At 31.2% G+C, this 24246-nt stretch overlaps 1 protein-coding gene across 2 annotated transcripts in view; it reads right to left on the bottom strand.

Annotated features, from left to right (window-relative positions):
* The window catches only part of LOC126748299 (synaptic vesicle glycoprotein 2B), a 99404-nt gene that overhangs the window by 60960 nt on the left and 14198 nt on the right, over positions 1-24246 (bottom strand). The window contains exon 1 of one of the 2 annotated variants that reach the window (XM_050457431.1): positions 6125-6272. The exons of the other annotated variant lie outside the window; for it this stretch is intronic. The gene's annotated coding sequence lies outside the window, so the exon portion shown is untranslated. Of the gene's footprint in view, positions 1-6124; positions 6273-24246 lie in introns of those variants that run through there. 2 annotated transcript variants of the gene reach the window in all.

Raw genomic sequence — 24246 nt, 5'->3', positions numbered from 1 at the left:
ATTCTTTTCATTACCTTCATAGCCCTTTTGGACAACTTTCTTGGTCTTCCTTGCTTGTGGGCTACCGAAACATTTCCTCTCTCTTCAAATTTTTTAATTATTTTTGAAACAGTGCCTTTTAAAATGTTTAAATTTTTACTTATTTCGATTTGTTTATAACCCTTTTGGTATAGTTCAACTATTTTACTTTTTTAAATCACTAGATAAGTATTTACACTTAGGCATGATGCCTGTCTTCACTCAAACAAAATCATACCGTTAAACAGCTTGTAGTAAACAATTATTATGATTTTATTAAAGGTTTCCATACATTTGGCCACAGAGAAATAACCCTTCTTTCATCAAAACTAATAAACAACATTCTTTTGCTTTACCTCCATTGGAATTTCTTTATTTGCTGATAAGCTGTTTATTTATATTTTGGAGAGTTTTCACATTGCGATATTTTCTGCATTTTTTGAAAAAGTTTAAAGTTTCCATACTTTTGGCCACCACTGTATGTTAAAGGTTTAATTAGGTAAATGTGAAGTTTCTCTATTAGTTTCGCTAAAATACCACCATTATGATTTTTGATAAACTTTTTAATTGTCTTTTTAAAGTCTTTTTAATAATCTGCTGTTGGTGGAAGTTTGGTGTTTTTATTTAAAATATGCAGCAATCAAATTGATGCTTCAAATCTCTTATCAGCTTTGAATTTTGCTGTTACATCCCTACAAGAAGACACGGTGTATTTTATCTTGACACTTATGGCACCAATTTGGACAAGAAAGAGCCCATATAGAGAGCATGCAACTAACTGGTCCAACGAATAGTTGTTTAGGTATTTAATGTATTACGTACTATTAGTTTTATATTATACCGGTTAGTCAGTTTGATATGGTTATTCGTTTCATTACCGAATTTATTGTATTATCTGTAATAATTGTCTTATTATTAGAATTTGTTTCCTGTTGAACAATAAAACTTTGAATTTGAATGTCCAGGGACAGTATTATTTTTTAGGGAGTTTATATGCTTTATATATTATGATCTTTTGGTCTTAAGAACATAAAATTATTTGCATTTTTTAATTGAAATAAAATTGACGAATTTGGTATTTTATTATACCTATCAAGGCTTATTTTAGAGAAGTAGAGTTCAAAAAATTAATTTGTATTTTAACCTGCAATTATTTTTGCCTTCTATGGGAGTATTATTAGGGACTTTATTTTATATTCAAAATTACATTTATATAATATTTTATATATTTTCTTTAAATTATTACGGTATATTTTATATTCTCTATCTTTTTTAATCTATCTCATATGTTATTGATACAATAATGCTATTTGTGATCCAAGATTTAACTTCATTGTAAGAAATTGATGTTGTTTGACATATTGAGTAAAGTTTAAAAAAATTATTTATAAAAAGTTTAAACGCTTCCTTTGAATTGTTTGTTTTAAAAACATCATTTTCATATTCAAATAAATAATTTAGCCTCATATCGTTTAATTTAATTTTAAGTTCAGTTCTTATATCATTTTATTCTCTTAATAATAATAATAATAATACTTCTTTATTTGCTCATATACATCCAACAGCTTAGCATCGTCAAAAAGCATAGACTGTCAAACGCCAATAATACAGTACATAAAGGGAGACATTAATCTATTAGAGTTTTACCTACATAACATAGCAAATAAAAAAACTTGCATTTTGTTCAGAATATAAAACAAAATACAATTTTGGTTCGCATTAGAAATGCTCACAAGTATGTATGAAACATTTGTTATACAGGTATGAAAGTATAATATTCGATAAATTTTGATAGACTAGGTTAAAGACTATTGTAGAATTCGTCCAATGAGTATAGACAGATCTCCAAAATCAGGTTTTTCGTTACTTGCTTAAATCTATTTAAATGTAGTTGTTTTGTGGTTTCGGGTATTGCATTAAAAAAATTTATGGCATTAGTCATATAGCCCTTATGGGTCAGACTAAGCCGGTGTTGTGGAAGTAAGAGATTTCCCCCATGTCTGGTGTCATAAAAGTGCCTACTATTTACTGTGCTAAATCTAAAAGAGTGTGTTTTAGCAAACATCAGACATTGGTGAATGTATAGGCCAACCATTGTCATGATTTTTAAAATTTTGGATAAAGGTCTACAACTATCTATTGGTTTTTTGTTTTCTAGAATTCCGATTTTCGCAACTTAAATGCTCTCTGCCAGTCAGCCGAGTTACCCCAAAATAACAGTCCATATGACAACTTTGATTGGAAAAGTCCCATATATGCCATTCTACATACTACTGGAGGCGCCAATTGAACAATTCTGCGCAACAGAAAAAGAACTGACGAGAGTTTTATTGCCAGATTTATTATATGGCTCTTCCATGATAATCTATTATCTAGATAAACACCCAGAAATTTGATCGCGTCTATTCTCCGATGTCTTTCCCTTAAAGAGAAATTAACCACCTCTGTTTTATTTAGATTCAAGCATAGATTATTGTCAGCAAACCATACTTTTAACTTGTGAAGAGTTGCACTAGTTCCATTCTGTAGGGAAATCAGATCTGAATGCCGACTGAGAAGAATTGTGTCATCCGCATATTGTACAGATATCACCTCTGAGAAGTGGGCGGGTAATTCATTTACATAAAGTAAAAACAGAAGAGGACCCAAGATTGATCCCTGAGGCACCCCTGTTGTTATTGGAAGTATGGAGGATGTTCTTCCTCCACAAGTCATCATCTGCTGATGCTCACAAAGGTAGGACTGGATAAGTTTCAGGCAAATACCCCGGATACCATAAAAATCCAACTTGCTCAACAAAATATTATGCGAGACACAGTCGAACGCTTTTGAGAGGTCGCAGAAAATTGCACCCACTGTCTTGCCCCCCTCAAATGCATCAACCAGGTAGTCTACCATTACCCTGAGTGCATCAGCAGTGGATCTTCCTTTTCGAAAGGCTTGAATAATATCGGTATTATTGATATGGGTCGATGATTTCCTGGATCATCCATATTACCCTTTTTAAATATAGGAACAACTTTACTTATTTTCAGCTTTTGTGGAAATGTACCAGATGAAAAACATTTGTTTATTATTAGAGATAGTTGTAGGGCCAAACCATTTGCAAGTTGTTTCAATATTTTATTGCTCAAAACAAAGATGTCTTGAGCAGAACTATCACTTAAACTTTTTAAAGAACCAATGACTTCTATTTCGGTAATAGGTGAGAGAAATACTGTTGAATTGTTATGTACATATTTTGCTGTAAATTGTACAGGGTCATTAGATTTTTGCAGTGTATTTGTAATTGAGTCAGCTATATTTACAAAGAATTTGTTAAACTCATCGGGAGTTACATTACATTTCGAATTACTAGGATCATTATTTTTTGTTTCTTTAATGATGTTCCAGATGGTTTTGGATTTGTTATGACTATTTTCTATTTTGTTTGTATAATACGAGTGTCTCGCTTGTTTTATTTTAGTTTTATATTCCTTTATACGAATTTTTAGCCATTTTGAGAGATCTAGAGTACTGTTATGTTTATTTAAGGTAGAAAAGAAGTTTAAGTTATCTCTCAATCTCTTCAGTTCATTATTAAACCATTTTTTTTCTTTATTTGTGGTGAGAATTGTTTTAGTTTTTTTGAGAATATGAAAGTCTATAAAAGACATTAGAACATTGAGAAATATTTTGAAGGAATTGTCAACGTTACAATTATCAAGTACCAACAACCAGTCAACGTTTAGTAATGAAGTAACACAGCGAGAAAATCTCTCTCCACAATAGGGTCTGAACTCTAAGACCGTTGTGTGGGTGTTTTCAGTACTTTCATTTATTGATTCATATGTATTAGTAATAGCCATATGATCTGACAAATAAGTGTCCCATAGAGTACATGTACAATTAATTGCACAATTTGTTAGGCAGTTATCAAGGCAACTACTTTTTGTGGTTTTTGAGATTCTAGTTGCGCTATTTTTCAGGAATTTAAAGTCACATGTGCTGACAAGTTGGGTGAACTCGGCTGAAGTGAGGTTATCCGCTAGTAGATCTATATTAAAATCACCATAAATAAAGGTACGTTTGCGTCTATGGAATAAGAAATTTAGAACTGTATCAAGACTCTGAAAGAACACGTCCAATTTACCTGATGGAGATCTGTAGACACTAATATTTTTAGTATGTGCAAAATTTTACATTATTGGGAAATGGCCTGTTATGTCATAAGTTATTAAATTCGATTTTATGTGAAAATTACTTATCTTATTATTATTCTTTACAATTATATAGTCTAGACGTGTGCCTGATTCTAGTCTGGTGATAATTTAATATGTAGACATTAAATATTTTATATGTATAGTTGTCATAATTTAATTTTATCTATATAAGACAAAATAATATGTGAGAGAGATGATAACATTTACCTAGGTATCTGACTTTTTGTCGCCACGTTTCGACTTACAGAAGACATCATCAATTAGTTTTTTTGGATTTTTGAAATTGTTTACTGTGAAAAAAACATAATTGCTATGCATCTTTGTTTTACATATACCTTTCGCCATAAGTTAACCTTTCTCACACTTATTGTGCTTGAAGAAACCTACCATGTCGTATTTTATTTAAAATTTTAATTTTTTTAAGGTATACGTTATACATTTTATATATATATAGTAAGTTCAAAATTAAACAGAGAGACAAAAACTACATATGAGAGAGATGGGTATATATTTAAAATTTACCTATCCGACGTTTTGTCTTATAAAAGACATCATCAATTTAGTTTTTATTTGGATTTTTGCAATTTTTTACTGTTAAAAAAAACAGAATTAAAGTAACGATTACAGCAGACTGCAATTAAAAAAAACTGTCAAAGTCATATTTTAATTAAATTCTTAATTTTTTTAAGGTATACATTATACATTTTATATGTGTAGTAAGTGCAAGATTAAACTATATTTGAGACAAAAATTACATGTAAAGGAGATGGGTACATATTTAAAACTTGTTTATTCAACATTTCGTTAACACAATTAAAATAACTATATATAAATCTTTGTTTTATATATGACTTTCGTCATATATTTACCTTTCTCGTCTAAAGTCGTATTTTAATTAATTTTTTTTAACGTATAAATTATAAATTTTATATGTATAGTAAGTGCATTAATATGTATCATACATTATGTATACGAAACTATATTTGAGACAAAAAAGAATACACGTAAGGTATATGGGTTTATATTTAAAATTTATCTATCCGACTTTTCGCCTTACAAAAGACATTATCAAATAATTTTTCTTGGATTTTTGAAATTGTTGACAATGAAAAAACAGAATTATCTGTGCATCTCTTTTTGACATATGACTTTTGCCATAGGTTCATCGCTGACACATTTATTGTGCTGTGACAAAGTCGCATTTTAATTAAAATTTAAATATTTTGTTTATATGCATACGTTAAATATTTTATATGTATAGTGAGCACATAATCCATTATATGTGAGGAAAAAATAATATGTGATAGAGATGGGTATATTTTTTAAATTTAGAAGTCATTAGTAAATTTTTTTTTTCTTTTACTATCAGAAAACAGGTTTACAATAATCTTTTAAGTAACTCTGACGTATAATTTTCGTCAGAGTCGGTTTTGAAAATAATTTTATTAAAATTATTTTCAAAACCCTGTGTTATTCACCTCTAAGAAACTACCCCCTACTTTGCATTAACGCCTCTATTTTTTTCTTCAAATAGCATTTTTTCATTCTGAATACGATAAAAAAAACTAGTTTTGTTTCATTTTCCCGGGGATAAATAAAGCAGGAGTAGTTTTGAAAATAATTTATTTATTGTCTCACATGAAAAACGCATTTTAAGATATTTTATCGTATTTTAAGTTATTTTTAGAGAGATTTGGTATCTTTGAAATTTACATATCTACTCCTATAATACGCATATCTGCTTAACATAAGACTTTTTTACTCATTACCACCCAGTAAGCCAAAAAAAATCCAATTTTTTAAATTAATAATTATATTTAAACCATTATTTTAATAAGGTTCCCAAAACAATTTTTTTTTAATTTTATTTGTTTAATTAATTCTATTAAGACAAAAGTACTTACGATTTATTGCTAAATGCAAACTTTTTGTCTTAAAGGTTCGCAAGCAAAACAAAACTCTAGCATCATTTTTTTTCCACAAAACACCCAATCAATAAAAACTTCAACTTCCTAGCACAGTAAACTATATCCACTATATAAAAAGCGCGCCAAATATTTGAATCTCTCTCCGACCGTAAGTAAATAAAAAATCGCTTGGAATGCACGGAGTAACTGGGACTGAGCATCAAGTGTTGGTACACCTGAATAAAACTGATTGTTGGTATCTTTCTTAATTGAAAATAAAGTGGGATTTAAGATCATTAATTTTGCGTGGCGCGTTGTTTTTGTTCAATAGAGGAAGTCGACAGATATTAAAACAGTAAACAAATGGTTTAAAATACTAACTATCCCAAAACAAAGAGATGTTAAATATTTGAAAATGATAAAAGAATCCATTAAATGTCTGTTATCGTTTATAAATATATAATTGACGCCCTATTTTGAAACAGTTATTATTTTATCCCCTTAGGGAGATAAAGTATTGTTTACAAAATTACAATGCTGCATGCACTTTTTTTCGATAGGCATTGTTGCCGTCCTCTTATCATCAAATTAAATGAAATAAAATCAATTCTTACACAAAAAATTCTTTTTAGAAGAATTGTGCAGATATCAGTGGTGGCACTAAAGAGCGACCATAAGCCCAGAAGATAAAAACAAAGCCTGGGCTTCTTTGGAAATTTTAGGACCAAATATATAGTTAACACGACGCTAATCTAGTAAGATTTAATGTTGTGCCCATCGAAGAATCCCTTAGCATCATCAGGAAAAGACTCAGCATAACGCACCACATGCAAAACGCACTGGAGGGAGTGATGGATATTTTGGAGATTAACTCCTATTTTCAATTTAAAGATAGATTTTACGCCCAGGATGAACGATTTCCAATAGGCTCGTTCTTATCTCCAGTGGGAGACAATATAAGCATGGAGTGGTTCGAGGAGCACGCTATAAGGACATCTGAATCTAAGCCCAACGTGCTTCGATATGTCGATGACACATTTATTATTTGGGACAAAAGCGATACAGAGCTAGCAAACTTTCTGGGGCAAATTAATAAGATTAGGCCAAGCAGTTAAGTTCACAATGGAGTTGGATACTGAGTCAACACTGCCCTTTTCAGATGTCTTTGTAAAGAAGAACAATGAACGCTTAAGAACATTGCAAAGTAATACACACAGGGCAATACTTAGACTATAACTCCAATCATCCTGGTCCAACAAAGCTGGGAATCATTAAAATCCTGTATTTGAGGGCAGAAAGAATATGCAACAACAATGTTGACCAACAGAGAAATAGGACATATCACCAAAGCCTTATAAGACTGGGTATAGAAGCAAACCCATAAAGACGACTATTAGGAAAGCATCAAGGGAACTTTAAAGAATTGCCAGAAAATTCAACATCAAGACTGCTGTAACTTCGAAGACAACCATACGAGGTTTAGTATTAAATACCAAGGCAGAATGCATACTAGACACCACACACACTAAAAGTCTGGACAAAAGAACATTAAAAGTGGAGTCGAACAGGAGAGGTTTTCAGATCAGCACTAGTAAAAACCCGCTTGGTCAAAATTGAAAGAAAAGAATATTCTGCACTGCAAAATCTAATGCGCTTCATATATAACCCGACGTCATACATCTCTACAGCCACCTCTAGTATATCAGCCTGTAGAACCGTTAATTGCTAGATTTAAATATATTCAGTTGTTTCTAGAAAGAATTTCCAATACTAACCGATCTGGTGACAAGTCTCCATTTCAATATTTAGAAATACGTTACCCACTGATATTCATAATTTTTTCTCTTGTTACCATTGCTAAAGGCATATAAGAGATTAAATCTCTCGGAAATTTGTTCCAGCACTTTCAATGTGTGAAGAATAAAGTTTCAAGAAAGATGGAGAAATCAACATCTATTCGAGTCACATTACTCTGAACTGTATCCTCCTGAACCAAAAAGGCATCGTTCAAGGATCCAATTAGCCTACTATATCTTGGAAGAAATGAAACTGTTCAGGATTAAAGATACTCCTAAGGCTCCATAATAATTTTTTACTGATTGTTTCCACATACTAAAAAAATGACCTGTTTTTAGTGACTGATTTAAAATACATAAAACTGGTTAAGTGTCGTGCCGAAAATCTATCTTTGAAGGCCCTATATACTTACTAATTGAAAGACTAATATTACTTATCCAAACTGAACTGTCAAAATTGAAATAAGGTTAGTTAACAATTTGGTTGGTCATCTGAGAACCAATCAATGTCCTGTCTATATTCTTTTAAAACATTCTAGTTCATTTAAATCACCTTTTTTGTTTCTTATGTAGGATCAAAAGATATATCCTAAAAGATTTCAGATTGTCTTATTCAGTTGATGTTGGTAGCAGGATGCTCGTAAATTGTCACACTGCCTTTTAAGAGATGCAAAATACATTCTCTCTATTGACTAATAACCTTCTATACGTTTCGTTCTTTCTTATGATTATTAAACTATGAAGCTCTGATGTAAACCAAAAGGGAAAAAAAGAAATATTTAATTAATGGAATAAACTAGTCTATCAAAGTTAACACTTTGATCAAAATATTGACTTGATATTTCTTACAAAATTAAGTCAATATAACCTCAGTAGGAGCTTGACCACATGAGATGAAAAGTAACGTGATACTAAGTAAAGCTGCTGGTATCACTTGTTAAGTATTGATCAATGAATGAACTGTAAATGAAATGTAACTTCAAGAATCCTAATAGTTTTCATTCGATTGCAAAAAAGCCATTAATTACAACATATAAAATACTATGGAACGATGAGAGTAAAAGTTCATCAAAATCCTTAAATCTGAATTCGCTAAGCAGCACTTTTTGGTTTGCCCGGTCAAATGCCTTAGAATAGTCAATGTATATACTGTCCACTTAAAGACCATAGATCTAATTAGAATATTAGAATAATAAAACTGAACTTGCTGGAGAAACAAATTAAGAATTTTAATTAAAGGATTAATTAAGAGATAGTTCTGATCAGGAAAAGTGGTATCGGTCTTAATATGATTCTGAATTATTGAAGTGAGATAACTCACTTCAATAATTCTACTGAGGTTTATCATATAGCTCTAATTAGTTTCCTGTGGGTTGTTTTCCGTCGGCAAATTTTCAGTTCTCATAATTCTTATGATATATTCTAGATTAGTTGATAACAATAATATTGTTCTGCTATACCTCATACACCAGTTCTCATTATATTGAAGTATATATGTCCCCATTCTAGCCCCTTTCTTTATTAGAGCGAAATTTGAAAAAAAACTTCGATAAAAGCACTAAATATGGTTACCATTGCTTCAATAATATTAACACAAGTAGGTATCTCGTAACTCAGACTCTGGATTATCGATTCGTAGGTTAATAAAAGGTTCTTCATTCTGATGAAAAGCCACCTGCTTTTCTTACTCTTCTTTTAGTGACGATTAGTGCCTACTTACTTTACTGGCAACTTAATTTTGCTTTCATTTATAAACTGTTTAAGATGTACCAAGTAACCTCACTTCTATCTAAAACAGTTCTTCTATCTTTTTTTTCCTAAAGCTGTCTTTTTAGACTCTATGTCTTCGTCAAGCTCATCTATGTCTTCGTCAAGTCAACTTGACTTCTATGATTTTCAGTACCTCTTCTAGAAGTTTGTATATAGCCACAGGCAATAAGGTTGAAATTTCCTGTGTACATCATTTTGCTACAGAAACTTCCGTAGTCTCACTATTAAGAGTTTTTTAGTCTTTCATGAAGCATAGTGCTAGTAAGTTCTTTTCTTAATATTATATTTTTTTAAGTTATTAAGTGCGAAAATAACTACTGAAATTGCCAAGGAAACTGAGTGATAAACTGTGGTTTTGCAGCTTTTCGTCTGGACGAATCAAGAGGTAGAGAGTATGGCCATTTATAAAATTAAAAAGAAACAGTCATTCATTGTAAGAAAATCTAGTGAGTAAAATCTTCATAAATGCTTCATGCTTCAATCTATGACACTTTCACAGAGATAGCAATAATTGACAATAATGTATCATAGATACTGTATGTACATATTTATAACGCATACTTTCATTTTTGGTATCTACTAGCATGACATAGTATTATTTAGTTATTTATTCAGTCTAAATATACTAATAACTAATAAAGAGTAAAAATACATAGTGCTGTTTTTAGCAAAATTTCTTTTTTTTTTCGCAGGATATTCAAAATTTAAAAACAAATAATTGTAGGAGTGGACACTTAAAAACATTAGCACCAAATCGATAATAAATTTTCCACTTATAGCACCATTAGTTAGAAATTGCATATCAACATATAATTGAATTATCTTTTGCATATTACATTTTTTTACTTTAAGTGGCTGATAGAAGATCTGGCTGCTTAGGGAACAAACCACCAATTCTTAAATGTTGAGGGAGTAGTACTGGAGTAATTGAGATATTGCTAATAAGTTATAAGCAAAGAAACAGCCATCAATTTCCAATTTTTTTACACAAAAGCGATTCATGCAAAGTCTGAGATCACCAAATATGAATATTTTAGGTGAAGACTTGATTCTGAGTTTTAGTCGACGAAAGGGTATTTCGTACCCAATAGTTTTGCATGAGAATAGTTCTTGTGCGAGAAAAACTTTCTAAGTTAGAGACAATTTTACCATTCAGGGTCCGAGAATAAATAAATTTGAAGCTCTGCAACGTAATTCCAATATCAAGGTTTGTATTCAAGAGTAGATATTGAAAGAGATTAAGGTCTTAAGTGAGGTATGGGTATGATGCTCTCAGACAAAATGCAAAGAAGGTTACAGATACCATAAGGCGACTAAGTAGGAAATACTTGAAAGCCCTAGTGGATATTCCAACCTATGGTTAAAAAATTAAGATATATTTTTTAACCATAATCTGTGTAGATTATGGTTAAAAAATTAAGAAACGGAAGTGTGAATGTTCAGCACTTAAATTCATCAGGATCAGACATCTGCAGCTGACTTACCTCTAACAAGATATTAAACACGCTTCTTCCTCTCTTATGGAACTCTGCGGAAGATGTCAAAACTGCTGAGGGAGATCTAAGTAAGTGTGAGGTATGCTGAGATATTAAATAATGGAATCTTTTAGATTAAACGTAAGCTAAAATGAAAAAACATATAAAGAATGTTTATGTCAATAATATAAAGGCCTACTTACAGTTGATGGCTGGAAAAAAAAGCTTTTGAATTCAAAATTTCTTAGTAAAGCTCTATATCTTGTAATAACACGATAAAACACCCAAATGATTAAATTAAATTTTCAATTTTTTAAAAATATTTTCACTTGTAAAAAGCGCCGCAAATATTTAAATTTTCTACCGGAAACAAGAGAATTGCTTGAAAGTCATAAAATAACTGAGCATTCAGCGTCGGTAAATTTGAATATAACTGATTCCTGGTATCTTATTAAATTGAAAAAGGTGGGATTGAAGATAAAAATGCTATTGTATTGATAAAAAAGGAATCCCAGTTGATTTTTCTTGCAATTTCAGTTTTCCGGTTGCATAAGATTAAATATGAATTATTTTATAGCCGAGATATTAAGTTATAAAAGTTCTAGACAGGGTGTCCCACGACGGATAACATATAGAGAATGGCAACACCGATCATTATCATATTGGGTAATGAACCGTAGAAAACACTTACAGCGTTGTCAGATTTTAAATATTTACCTTGATCAAAAAAATTACTTTAACGACAAAACATAAATAAATAGATCAAACTTGGCTTTGTTACCAAAAAAATCAGGGGCGGGAAATTTAAATTTATATAGTCAGTCAGCCAAAAATCTATACGGTTGGCAACTAAATTACGTCATACGTGACGTGCATCGCAGCTTATTTGTTATGAACTATAGATATAATTTAGACAAAAACCGACTTTCAGCATAGAATGGTTCTTAGTTGGTATTTACCAATGCGTTTCTGCGATTCTGGTTTTAACCAAAATAGGAGAAAACGTGACGTCACGGATCAGCTGTTTGGCGTTTGGTATTTACCAATTATTACCCGGTTTTGGACTTAAACTTTCGGTTATACAGTCCAGAAGAAGGCTATGCTTAAATTGTAAAATATCGATTGAGAATTGCGATATGATGTGCGCCCTTTATAAATTAAAAAAAAATATCAATTAGTTTTAAATTATCAAGGAGAATAAGTAGTAATACTCTACATAGTAAGAAAAGTTAAATTAAAGGAAAGAAAATTTAAAATTAATTCCGACAATAAGGTGTTCACCCATACAAATTTACATGATCATTATACATAATTTATTTTAGATCCAATAAAAGCATTTTTATTCGAGAGAAAAGAGTGGCAAAGGTTCTGGAAAATTAAAAAATTCGACTTAATTTTTTAATCAAACAGAAAAGAAACAACAAAAACATAAACTCTTTAGTTACTTAATTCCTAATAACCAGTTATTATTAAATATATATGATATATAAATTATATCTATAGTTCATAACAAATAAGCTGTGATGCACGTCACGTATGACGTAATTTAGTTGCCAACCGTATAGATTTTTGGCACGGCTAACTGACCATATAAATTTAAATTTCCTGCCCCTGATTTTGTTGGTAACAAAGCCAAGTTTGATCTATTTACTTATGTTTTGTCGTTAAAGTAATTTTTTTTCATTTCAGCGAATATTTCTTTCAATCAGATTTTTTAAGTGGTGGGGGAACAATACGTCACACTTACCTGTCAAAGTTGTCAACCAAAAGAGTAACCGCGGTTCTTACCAATTAAACGCTGAAAATCGGCTAAAAGTTGTGGAATTTAAAAAAACAAATGATGGTTTCGCATGTAGTTGACAAGGACGAAGAATTTGGTGCTGTCAGACTTTGACAGTTTTGACAACTTAGGAATACGGTCGTCTCTAGAAAACAAAGAAGAAATAATGATTTCTGCCTTTCTGGCATGAAGGCACGTTTGATAGTACATAATTTGAATCTAGACATAACGAGAGCCTCACGGGGCTTGGAGGCATGTTGCAGCAGTAAGAGACTAACTATAATCCACCATTTATTAGTAAATTAGAGCGCTAAGGTCCTCCAACACTGTAAAGTTAAGAAATTCCTCTATTTAAGCGTTCGAAGACTATTCTTATGACAGACGAATGCGTGAACAGATATAGGGCTTACAACCCAAGATGGTCTACTGCATCTAAATCAGTAATGCAATCTAATGCAGCTCTGGACGGGTGGCCAAAGATACTGTAAATTACAGTAAGATAAAAGCTGAATAAAATGCAAGGACTAAAATGTTTATGCTCATCCGCCACTTCATTTGATTGTTCAAGGCGAAACCAGATTGATATAACAATAGTTAACTCGATTTGACAAGATATCAAACAATCTGGGTAATCTGTAAGGATAAAAACATAGAAATGATGTTGGATCACATAATTCCTAAATATAATTTTGATTCACCCTTCGAAGTTGCGCCCCAATGAAGGCACAAGAGCTGGAATTTTTAAACGAACACCAAAACAAGAATTATTCCCTCTTAGAAATCTTTGCATTACTCGAAAGTGATCGAAAAAAACACAGCACAGCCTATAGTAGTAATAAGCACATTCTAATATCTCACAGTCAGGCATCCCTAACAGCACTTACTAACTCCAGAATTACATTGAAGGTGATATGAACCTAAAGAAGCTGCAAAACCGTAATAGACTTTTTTGTATACCGGGATAACAAGAAATGAGAAAGCGGATAACTTGCTACAAGAGGATTTGCTAGTCCCTTGATACACCAGAGCATGCATTGAATGTGCTAAAGAGTACTAAATATATAGAAGTACGACTCTGCATGCTCTAGTGCAAGTATATTGCAGCGAAGTTGTGTTAAGCTAAATAGATAACGAAGTGAGAATATTAAGGCTATTACAGGCTGAAGTGCACTCGAGAACTACAGTTAGACGAGCTCCAATGTAAAGAAATGCATGTTACTGCTCCTATGCTAAAGATGCAACATGCTGCTCTAGGCTATCAAAAGCTACTCCATGAATTTAAAAGATGTATCAAATGGTAAATCTAAAAAAGACAGCAAATGATATATGGATCCAATCAACTATCAAAAGCTATGTGAATATTATTAATAATAAACGGGGTAAGGAAAAAAATACTAAGGAAATATCCATTATATCCAACACCTAATTAATTTTAGATTTTTTTTAAATATTAAAAACGAAATTATAAATCAAGTTATTAAATATACCACTTTTAAAATTTTTTTAATAGTGTAATTATAAGATCAAAGGTAAAAGACTATGCAACTAGCATCTAATGTCGCCGTTGTTCATTCTGTCAAAGAGAATAATTGACAATATTGGTTATTTAAGGTAGTGATGACCAAAAAGCAAGACTGTACTATAAGGTGACCCTCACTTAGTATCTCAAAGTACACACCAGTATCTCAAATACAAAATCAAAAACTAGTCGAAATATTTTCATAAAACAAAAAGCATAACATTGAAAGAATATTTCTATATAACTTTGTCTGTTTAAGTAAGTTTAAAGAAAAAAAAATACAATAAATCCGATTTTAATCTTGACCCAAAATAATACGGTTTGCTAGATCTACTTTCAACTACTCTAGTGCAAAAACTCCTTGTTTTTGGACTTTGCTTGTGCAATATTCCTCCCAAAATAAAAAAAAATACAAATTTCACGATTCTAGCATACAGTTTTAGTTTGTCGTTGGAGAGAAAGAGCGAGAGAGGTAAAGGAGTATCACAAGGCCCCGTTTTTGAAATTACTAACCATAATTAAGTCGACACATAGAAAATAGAAACCATTTTCTGATATCTTGGTTTTCTTCAGTTTTATTAGAATTTAATTGCCTATAATAGATACGTAATTTAACTACTCTGCCCTAATAAAAGAAGGATAATTATAGTAGGTATATATATAAGATTAAGAGGTCATTAAAACTATTCCCTATCGGTCATTAATATTCAATGTTTAATCAGTTTTAAGATAATATATTTATTTTTAACGTAAGCCCTTTTTAAATATTTCGACTTAGTTCTCTGAGCTTATTATACCAAGTCGAAAGATAAGAGATATTAACTTTATTTGGCAAAAAGCTTTAAGCGATAAATTATGGTTTATTATCCTTTCAAATACTATGAGAATGAGAGAGTAATGGAGCAAACTGATTTACTCCTTGGCAACGTTGCATAGTAGGTATTCCTTGGCTGATAATGATTAAATAAGATCAGTGGCGTAGAGTTTCCACACTTACAAAATATAAAAATAAACGTCAAAATATAAAATTAAAACAAGTTCTCAACTATAATAATTTAATAAACATGACATAGAAAAAATAAAAAGTTTCCAATTTTTCAATTTTTTTGCGCATATTTTGCTTTGATTAATTAAACAGATGCTTACAATCTAATAATTTTTTTAAAACATCTTAAGATCATCTAAGACGCTAACGAAGAATAAATTTCTCATTCATCATGTTGGCAACCTAGACAATATAAATGCTGTCATATTGACGTTTATTAATAATTGACGCAAATGTAAATCATGCAGGATATGACTTTGTCAACATTCCTTACTGTTCAAAGAAATTCCAAAATAAATTGAATATGAATAATTGGTACTTTTTAGCCGAATGAAACTACCAGACTACTTTTAAATACTAACGACTTACTAATGAAAAAATAAATAAAGGTTCCAAATTTTTTAACACTAATGATATAAATAAACTTACCATATGATTCTGTTCTTAGATCCTAAATTTGTTTGAATTGAAAAAACGAATTTCTCGTTCAGTAGTATCATTCATTTATATGCAACGCATGCACGTCAAGTGGAAAAGGATTGAAATTATGTAAAAATGTTATGCGGTGTTGCCAACCTCCTGATAATTTCTAAAAAATTCTAATTACCTAAAGATAAATTAGATACAAATACTGAAATACCCGACAAAGACAGCAAATCGTCAATCTCAATATAATTTCCTACAAGTGCGCTGCTATAGAAATTGCATAGAAACGTAATACGACGTTGTCCATGTTCCCTTAATTTCTTAGAGTTTGCATCAACTTTTATGTTAAATTATATTCAGAAGCCTAGATAACCGACAATGTCAACAAAATTATCTGTACGTAAATCAAAGGAGCTTTGACAAAATTTGACTGAAAACGTAATATAACGTTGCCAACATTCCATCTATTTCTAAATACTTGCTATAACTTTTATGTTAGAATAGATACAGATGCTTAGAAAACAATGTCAAAAAAATTATCATAATCAGTCTTCATTCATTCATTAACAGTCACGTGTGTAAATCAAACGAGCTATGACAAAATTTAGATAACAAAATCAAGAAGCGTAATGCGACGTTGCCAACATTCCCTCCAATTCTAAAAGTTATAATGCAATAATGCAATAACTTTTCTGTTAGATTAGATCCAGATAGTTACATAAGTAACAAAGTCGAAAATATCGTCGCTGTCCTATTTTGGTAGACATTCCTTTATTCATATTTGGCAAGTGCGTAAATCAAGAAAGCTATAATAAAATGTGCATAAGAAATGTAATGCATTGTTGACCAGTTTCCTTCTGTTTCTAAAAAGATGCGATAACTTTAATGTTAGATTATATTCAGAAGCTTATAGATAACCGAAAATGTCAACAGAATTTTACCTACATGTATAACATACCATACATACAATACAATACAATACAATACAATACAATACAATACAATAACATACCATATTTGTATGTCCAAAAGTTGACTGAAAACGCAATGCGATGTTGTCAACATGCCTTCAATTTCTAAAAAGTTCAAATAACTTCTATGTTAGATTAGGTCCAGATACATAGACAAAATCGGAAATATTATCGCTGTTCTACTTTGCAGGATAATCGTTTATTCATATTCGACATGTGCGTCAAAGTCAAGGAATACGATAAAATTTACGGCAAAGTTACTAACATATCTTTTATTTTTAAGAAGTACTAATCAATTTTAAGACAGATTAAATTCCGAAACTTCGATAACCAATAACGTTGTCAGATGTTAATATTCGACGCATACATAAGTTAACGGTAAATTTGATCAGGTTGTCAACATTCCTATTACTTCTAAATAATTCCAATTGCTTTTATGTTATATTAGCTCCAGAAGCCTAAAATCACATGCTTTGACAGAAATTCATTCATTAATATGCGAAATGAGCTAGAGTCACGTGGTCTAGGATTAAAACTCCGCAATACGATGTTCCTACTATTTTCAAGAAGTTACCCTTACATTTGCATAATTATTTTTTATTAGACATTGTATTGTATAATTATTTTATTAATAGACATTTTCTTAAAATGTAAAATTTTTCTGTCTTTGTCGCATATTGGACGTTGTTTTAATAATAAGACAAATAATATTAGTTTGTCTCGTATCAGTATGTAAATTTATCTTCGCATCATTTAAATTAATGCCTAAATGCCAAGATCTTTAACGTAAATCTAAAAATTACTCGTGTAACCTTGAATGAATTAAGGAATTCCCAAAAACTTGAAATTGATGCATTTATTATTATTAGATGGCTAAATGTTTTTATTTAAATTTAATAATAAAAAAAGGTATTTTTAGAGAGAGTTATTGTAATTCAGTAAACAGTCTGAAGGGTAGTATTAAAAAAAATAAAAAAGATAAAATATACGTCATCATCTTTCTCTTTTGTCAGATCTAAAAAGTCCGAAAGCCAAAGCGTTATAAATAGAAATGCGTAAAAATATTATCACTATTGTTAATGATACAGGTGTAATGACATTTCCTAGAAATTATAGTTGTAAAAATCTACCTAGTCGCATTAGATTTTTACAACTTAACTGGAAATACATGGTTTGTTTTTTTATAAAGCAAAAACATCAAAATCGATTAAGTCGGTCTCTTTTTTACATCTTACAGGAGTATACATATACAAATCTAGAAATTTATAGCCCTTGTATGGTGGATGGGTCTAGTAAAGTTGCTAGCTATAAAGGATTATTGGCGGAGGTACAAATTTTATAGCATTCCATTGACTCCTTCACTAATGCCTCGGACTAGGTTCGAACTGATACTGAAATATATACGCTTTTCTGTTAACCGAAGCGCTGATTTAGATGATATATTAAGTAAGATAAAGTAAGAACATTGATCAATAAATTAATTAACGATTTTCAGAAGACCTACACTTTTGGAGAAAAAATATGCGTTGACGAGTCTTTGATACTTTGGCGTGGAAGGCTTATTTTCTGGCAGTATATTCTAAATAAAGCTGCCAAGAACAGAATTAAAATTTATAAACTCTGTAATCTGATAGTGTACTGCGATGAATCGAGACACCCAATAATGGATGTTCTTGAAAAAATGGTAATGACACTTGCAGAAAATCTATTAGACCATGGAAGAACCATCAACACCAACCATTACTATACGAGTGTACCGCTTGCCTATCGTTTGAGGAGTAGAAAAACCCATTTAGTTGGCACGCTTAGAGTAAATCATAAATATCTTTCAAAGAATGTCATAAACGTCCATTTGAAGAGAGGTCAAATGTCGGTTATGCAATCAAAGGATGGCATTGTTGTCACAAAATGGCATCATAAGCGTGATGTGAGGATACTCTCAACAAAAACCTCGGGACTAAAAACAACCGTCAGTAAAAGCAGGAAAAACTATATAACATATAACAAGAGCAAGTCATCAATCAGTTGGCGTCACAATAATAAGTTGACGTTTGAAGTCATTTGGGAGCCAAGCCCAGTAAACGCGCATTTTTTATATAGTAACACCATTACAAAAAAAAAGATCACAGAATTTCGAGAAGAGGTAATTCTTGCAATGCAGCAACGAAAAAAAAATTTCGAAATTCAAGCTGACGCGGGACCATCAAAACACCTCACACATTCACCATTACTGGATAAAAAATGAAAAGGATGAAAAGAAAGTACGTAGTAGGTGTGCAGAATGCTATAAGAAACATGGAAGAAAGGGAATGCAGATAAAAGTAAAGAATTTGCAAAGTTTACATGACCAAAGTAAAAGTCTGCTCCCAACATACACCCCAATCTAACAGTTAATTCTACTAGGCCAAAGTTCACGAACCGCCATACAAAATGCATGAAAAGTGTATGCTCTAACGATACACCAGGTTAAAAACGAAACTTAGTCGGTGTATCTTTTTAGATACACAATGTTTGATACAAAGTGTATCTAAAAAGATACACTGGCGCTGAACGTGTTAAGAGATTTAATCTCATTAATATCCTATAAAATCATTAGACATTCGTCAGAAAAAACGTGTCATTAAAGTATATATTCACTTTAATTAATAGAGATTCACAAATCATTTCTTACCACTTCATGGTAAAAGCAATATTTGAGCAATAAAGAAACTCACGCATCTGCTCACAAAGACATCTAAAACTCATAGAAATACTAGGACCTAGAAATTTTTATTTTTATTATTTATGTTCATTTCCTGATTTCAAAGAGCATTTTCCCTTTTGCATATGTACAAAATATTAACGGTTTATTTATTTGAATTTGTTTGATGCACTACTTCTTCATTCCGTAGTCATGCGTAGTCGCTTTCTTGTAATTTCTACGGGAATTCATAAACGATTTGGTGCCAAAAACTCTGTCAAAGGGTTATTTATTTAAAATTATATGCTATCCACTCTCTTTCTTTTCTTCTTTTTTTCTATAAATTTTTAATAATTTCATAAGCAATTTTATGCAGGCAAAATTATAACATCGAATTTTTGGTATTTTTTATTTAATGATGTAATTTTTAATGGGCAAGCTTCTATTAAAGCATTGATTAATTAATACGATTTGTGCATGGCACCTAAAATCTTAACGGCTTGTTTATTTGAATTTGTTTGACGCGCACTCTCTTTTAGTCCATAGTCATGCGCAGTCGCTTTGTTGTAGATTCTAGAGAGATTTATAAATGATTTTATGCAAGAAAACTTATGATACCGCATTTTCTGTATTTTGATATAGATTTTAACGAGTAAGCTATTATACATTGATTAATTAATACAATTTTCGCATGTACACAAAATCTTAATGGTTTATTTAGTTAAATTTGTTTAGTGTCCATACTCATTCAGCCTAATAGTTATGAACGATTTTGTATGCCGGAAAGCAGTCACTTCTTGTATTTCCCAGTCAAGAAATTATCACAAAATACATAGAATAAATACAGAGTGAGTGCCAAAAGAAAACGTCCAAGTAACCTAATAACTTCGATAAGTTCATTAATTCATTTATTCTTCGATGAGAAATATTTTTACATGGTATTAAAAAATTGGATCAATAATTTATGTTACTCATCAAGAAAATTGAAGCATGAAAATGACGTACTCGACTAATAAAAATGCAGTTCAATAATTCGCGTAACGTTTTAACGCACTAACAAATGTTTAACAACGAGACCGAGCTAGTTAGCAGCTGATTAAACGAAACTGGTTTAATGAATTTATTTTAATCGAATGGTTTATCTATAGGTTTATTTTTTCTCATATTAGGCTTAATCGAAACACCAGAACCTACTTCAAAGTTTGGATAAATGAGAGGAATGATATTCAAAAGAGTATCTTCTAATGTTGTTAAAAATTCTGACGTATAGGTGCAGGAATTCTAAAAATATCAGCTTTTCTAAGTAGTGACATTTAAAGACAAAGGTCAATTTAAAGTCCGAAATCTAAAAACTTATGGGATTATTGTCATTAGATAAAAAGCACGCTATTTAAAAAAATATTCTTTATAAATTTTGGAAAGAGCTCAAATCATTTCAAGTAAAAGGTTTAGAAATATCGATGTTTTTAAGTAGTGGTATCTAAGAACAATACAGGCTCTTTAATCTGATCACCCATTTTAAAGTCTGAAATTTAAAAAAACTAGTCTGCAGCTCTGAATAGTTGAATATTGCTACAATCAAATCATTCTCCTAAGTTCTTTGGGACACACTGTCTTCCAATGCCCCACTTTCCGCTAATCTTTCCCTATACTATATCAGTTAAAGAAGTGTGTATTTCTGTCCTCACATTATATGAACCTCACTTTCAAGCTTTCTTTTTTTATAGTGTTAGTAATTTCTTTCTTTTTCCTGTTGAGTACTTCGGTATTGTTAATTATATCGGTCTTTAATTCTACGGCAGAAACAAATATCAAAGGCTTGTAGCTTGTCGATATGGTTTTTCTTGAGGGTCCATACAAGCATGGAAAAAACATAACAGTGCAACATTCTCACCCTAAATAATAACTTTTTCATTTTTATAAATGTTGATCTGGCTATATTCTTTTTTGTGCTGTTTGCCACCATTAGGTTTACATGGTTCAGAGTTTGTACGAATCTTGTAACTACCAGTAACTTGATTTCTTTAAGTTAATTTTTAGTACGCATTTATTATATTGATCAATTTTCTAGCAGGTATTGTGTGTCTTTAAGATTGCTTATTAAAAAGACGGTGTCATCAGCATACCTTATATTATTAATTACTTCTCCATTTTTAATTATTTCCACTACCTCACTCTCTAGGTTTTCCCTAAAAATAGCTTTACTATAGATGTTAAATAGCAGCGGTGATAGGATGCAACCTTGTCTTATACCATCTCCACTCCGCTTCTTCTATTGGTTGATCTCTTTGAGCTTAATATAAATTAATCATTGCTCGGACGTCGTCGGAGTCAATGCTTTTACTAACGAGCAGCTGATGGAGCAGCTGATCGATGTAACTTGGATTCTTCACCTCTTGGTTTATATTGATACAGCGTTGGAAAAGAACGTTAATCTCAAAAAGCGCCTCTTGTGTTCTGAAATTATGAATTGTTTATGTCTTCCTCGAGTCTTCTGTAAGTTCTTTTGTGAATGATCTTTAAGAACAATTTCAAGGTGTGGGTCACAAGTATGATGGTTTAATAATCTTAGCAATCTCTTGCGTTTCTTGGATATAAGTACAAAAGTCGATGAACGATTATTTAGGTATTTCTGCCTTATCATATATATGGTTAAAGACCGTCAGAAAAATATCAATTACATCGTTATCAAAAAGTTTGATAAGCTTTATGGGTATCACCAGCTTTACTGGGTTTCATAGTCTCAGAATAATCCTTTGTCGAGGTTCAGAATAATCGGCGTTTTTAAGTAGTGTTGGCCATGGGCAATAACTGATCAAGTGACAGAATTCTCATAAAATAAAAAACATCATTTATACAAAAATATTATTTATACATTTGGTTATACTTTAACTAAATTTAAGTAAACAATTGAAGAATATCATCCCTTTAAAGTACTAGTAATCTAAGGACAACATCTGATCTTCCAGGTAACCACTTAGAAATATTTTAGATTTAAGCAAATCTATCTCAAAAATGAGAAATGAGGAAAATGTTAAACAAGGACTGGAATCACTCTTAAAAGAAAATAAAAATTATAACCTATGCAATATGAAAATGAATAATATAAGTTTGCGAATGAGAATCCTTTATTGTTATGTCTTTTCTGTCCTGTTATATGATGCAGAGGCCTGGACCCTGACTGATAATAATGATTAAAGTATTTGAAATAAGGTGTGATCGGCGCATGCTTCGAATATCTTGAATTATCGTGTAACCAATAAAACAGTTCTAGAACGAATTGGATAATAACATCAATAAAAATTAGAAAAGCAGCGTATTTTGGACACGTAATGCGAAACGACAAATATCGCATATTACAGGGAAAAACTGAGGGCAGAAGAAGTCCAACGCATTATTTATCAGCCGTTAACAAGATCATCAATCTGACGGCTCACTTCAAAGGCTCAAATCTAAAAAAGTAATGGAATTATTCTTATGAAATAGAAAATCATTATATCCAGAAGAATATTCATTATAAATCCTCTTTTGAATTCAAGTGAGTTTTACCAAAAATTTAAGAAATATCGATCTTTTTAAGTAGTGGAGTCTCAGGCTAACGTGACCACTCACTTCATAGTCCTAAATCTAAGAAACACATGATGTTCACATAAATGTTCTTTATAATCGTTTATTTGAGTTTCAGCAAAAATTTAAGAAATTTAAAATTTGAACTAATGGCTATATTCATAAAAAACATCTTGTTCAGAACAATATTCTTTACGAATTTTTGTTTCAGGTCAAACAAGTCTAACTTAAAATTTAAGAAATACCAAGTGTTTTAAGTAGTAATATCTCGGGAAAATATTTAACCTTCAATGTGACAACTTACCTCAAAGTCTTTTCTCCGGCTGATTTTTTCCCAAACAATATTCCTAAAAATGTAGACGAGTAGAATCTCCTAGGAAGGTTGGCTATCAACGTAGCTATGCGCACTTTACCTGCAGCTGCACGGAACAAATCGTAGTAGTCAAATCATTGAACGTTATTGACAACCATTCTTTAAGGTTTCTCAGCCATGAAGTTCTTCTTCTTGATAATGACTTCCCTAAATTTTTCCTCCATAATATTTTACAGCAATTGGTATTTTAAACCTCTAATAATGTGTGCAGAATATTCGAGTTTCTTCTTCTTTGTTGTTGTATGTTTGTAACTTTGCCGACCCACGAAATCCGCAACATGCGACGAAGGTGCCATCTTGCAAATGCTATCAGTTGGTTTTATTCAGCTGTTAAGTATTCTTGCCTTAGTTTCAGGTTTATGTCTTTGCTGCAAAAAAACTTCTGGATTTTTCAGCAGTTGCGTTTGTTATCGTCACCGTATCCTCAAGGATTGTTTTACTATAAGCGTTGAAAAAGAAAGGAAACACAATACACCCTTGTCGAATACCACGCTGTATTTCTATATCTTCAGATAAATCTCCACTTCTTTTGCCGCCCGTACAGGTTTGCTATTAGTCTTTTATAACGAGTTACAATATTTTTGCTTTGCAATATTTCTATTAATGTTTCGTATTGAACTTTGTCAAACGCTTTCTCAAAATCACGTCCAGACATCTGTGCCTAAGAACATTTAATCCAAACAGTGATAATAACTCTTTTCTAGTTAATTCTTATTG

This window comes from Anthonomus grandis, chromosome 22 (genome assembly GCF_022605725.1).
Source record: "Anthonomus grandis grandis chromosome 22, icAntGran1.3, whole genome shotgun sequence".
NCBI lineage: Eukaryota > Metazoa > Arthropoda > Insecta > Coleoptera > Curculionidae > Anthonomus > Anthonomus grandis.
This window is presented reverse-complemented; position numbering and strand designations above follow the sequence as displayed.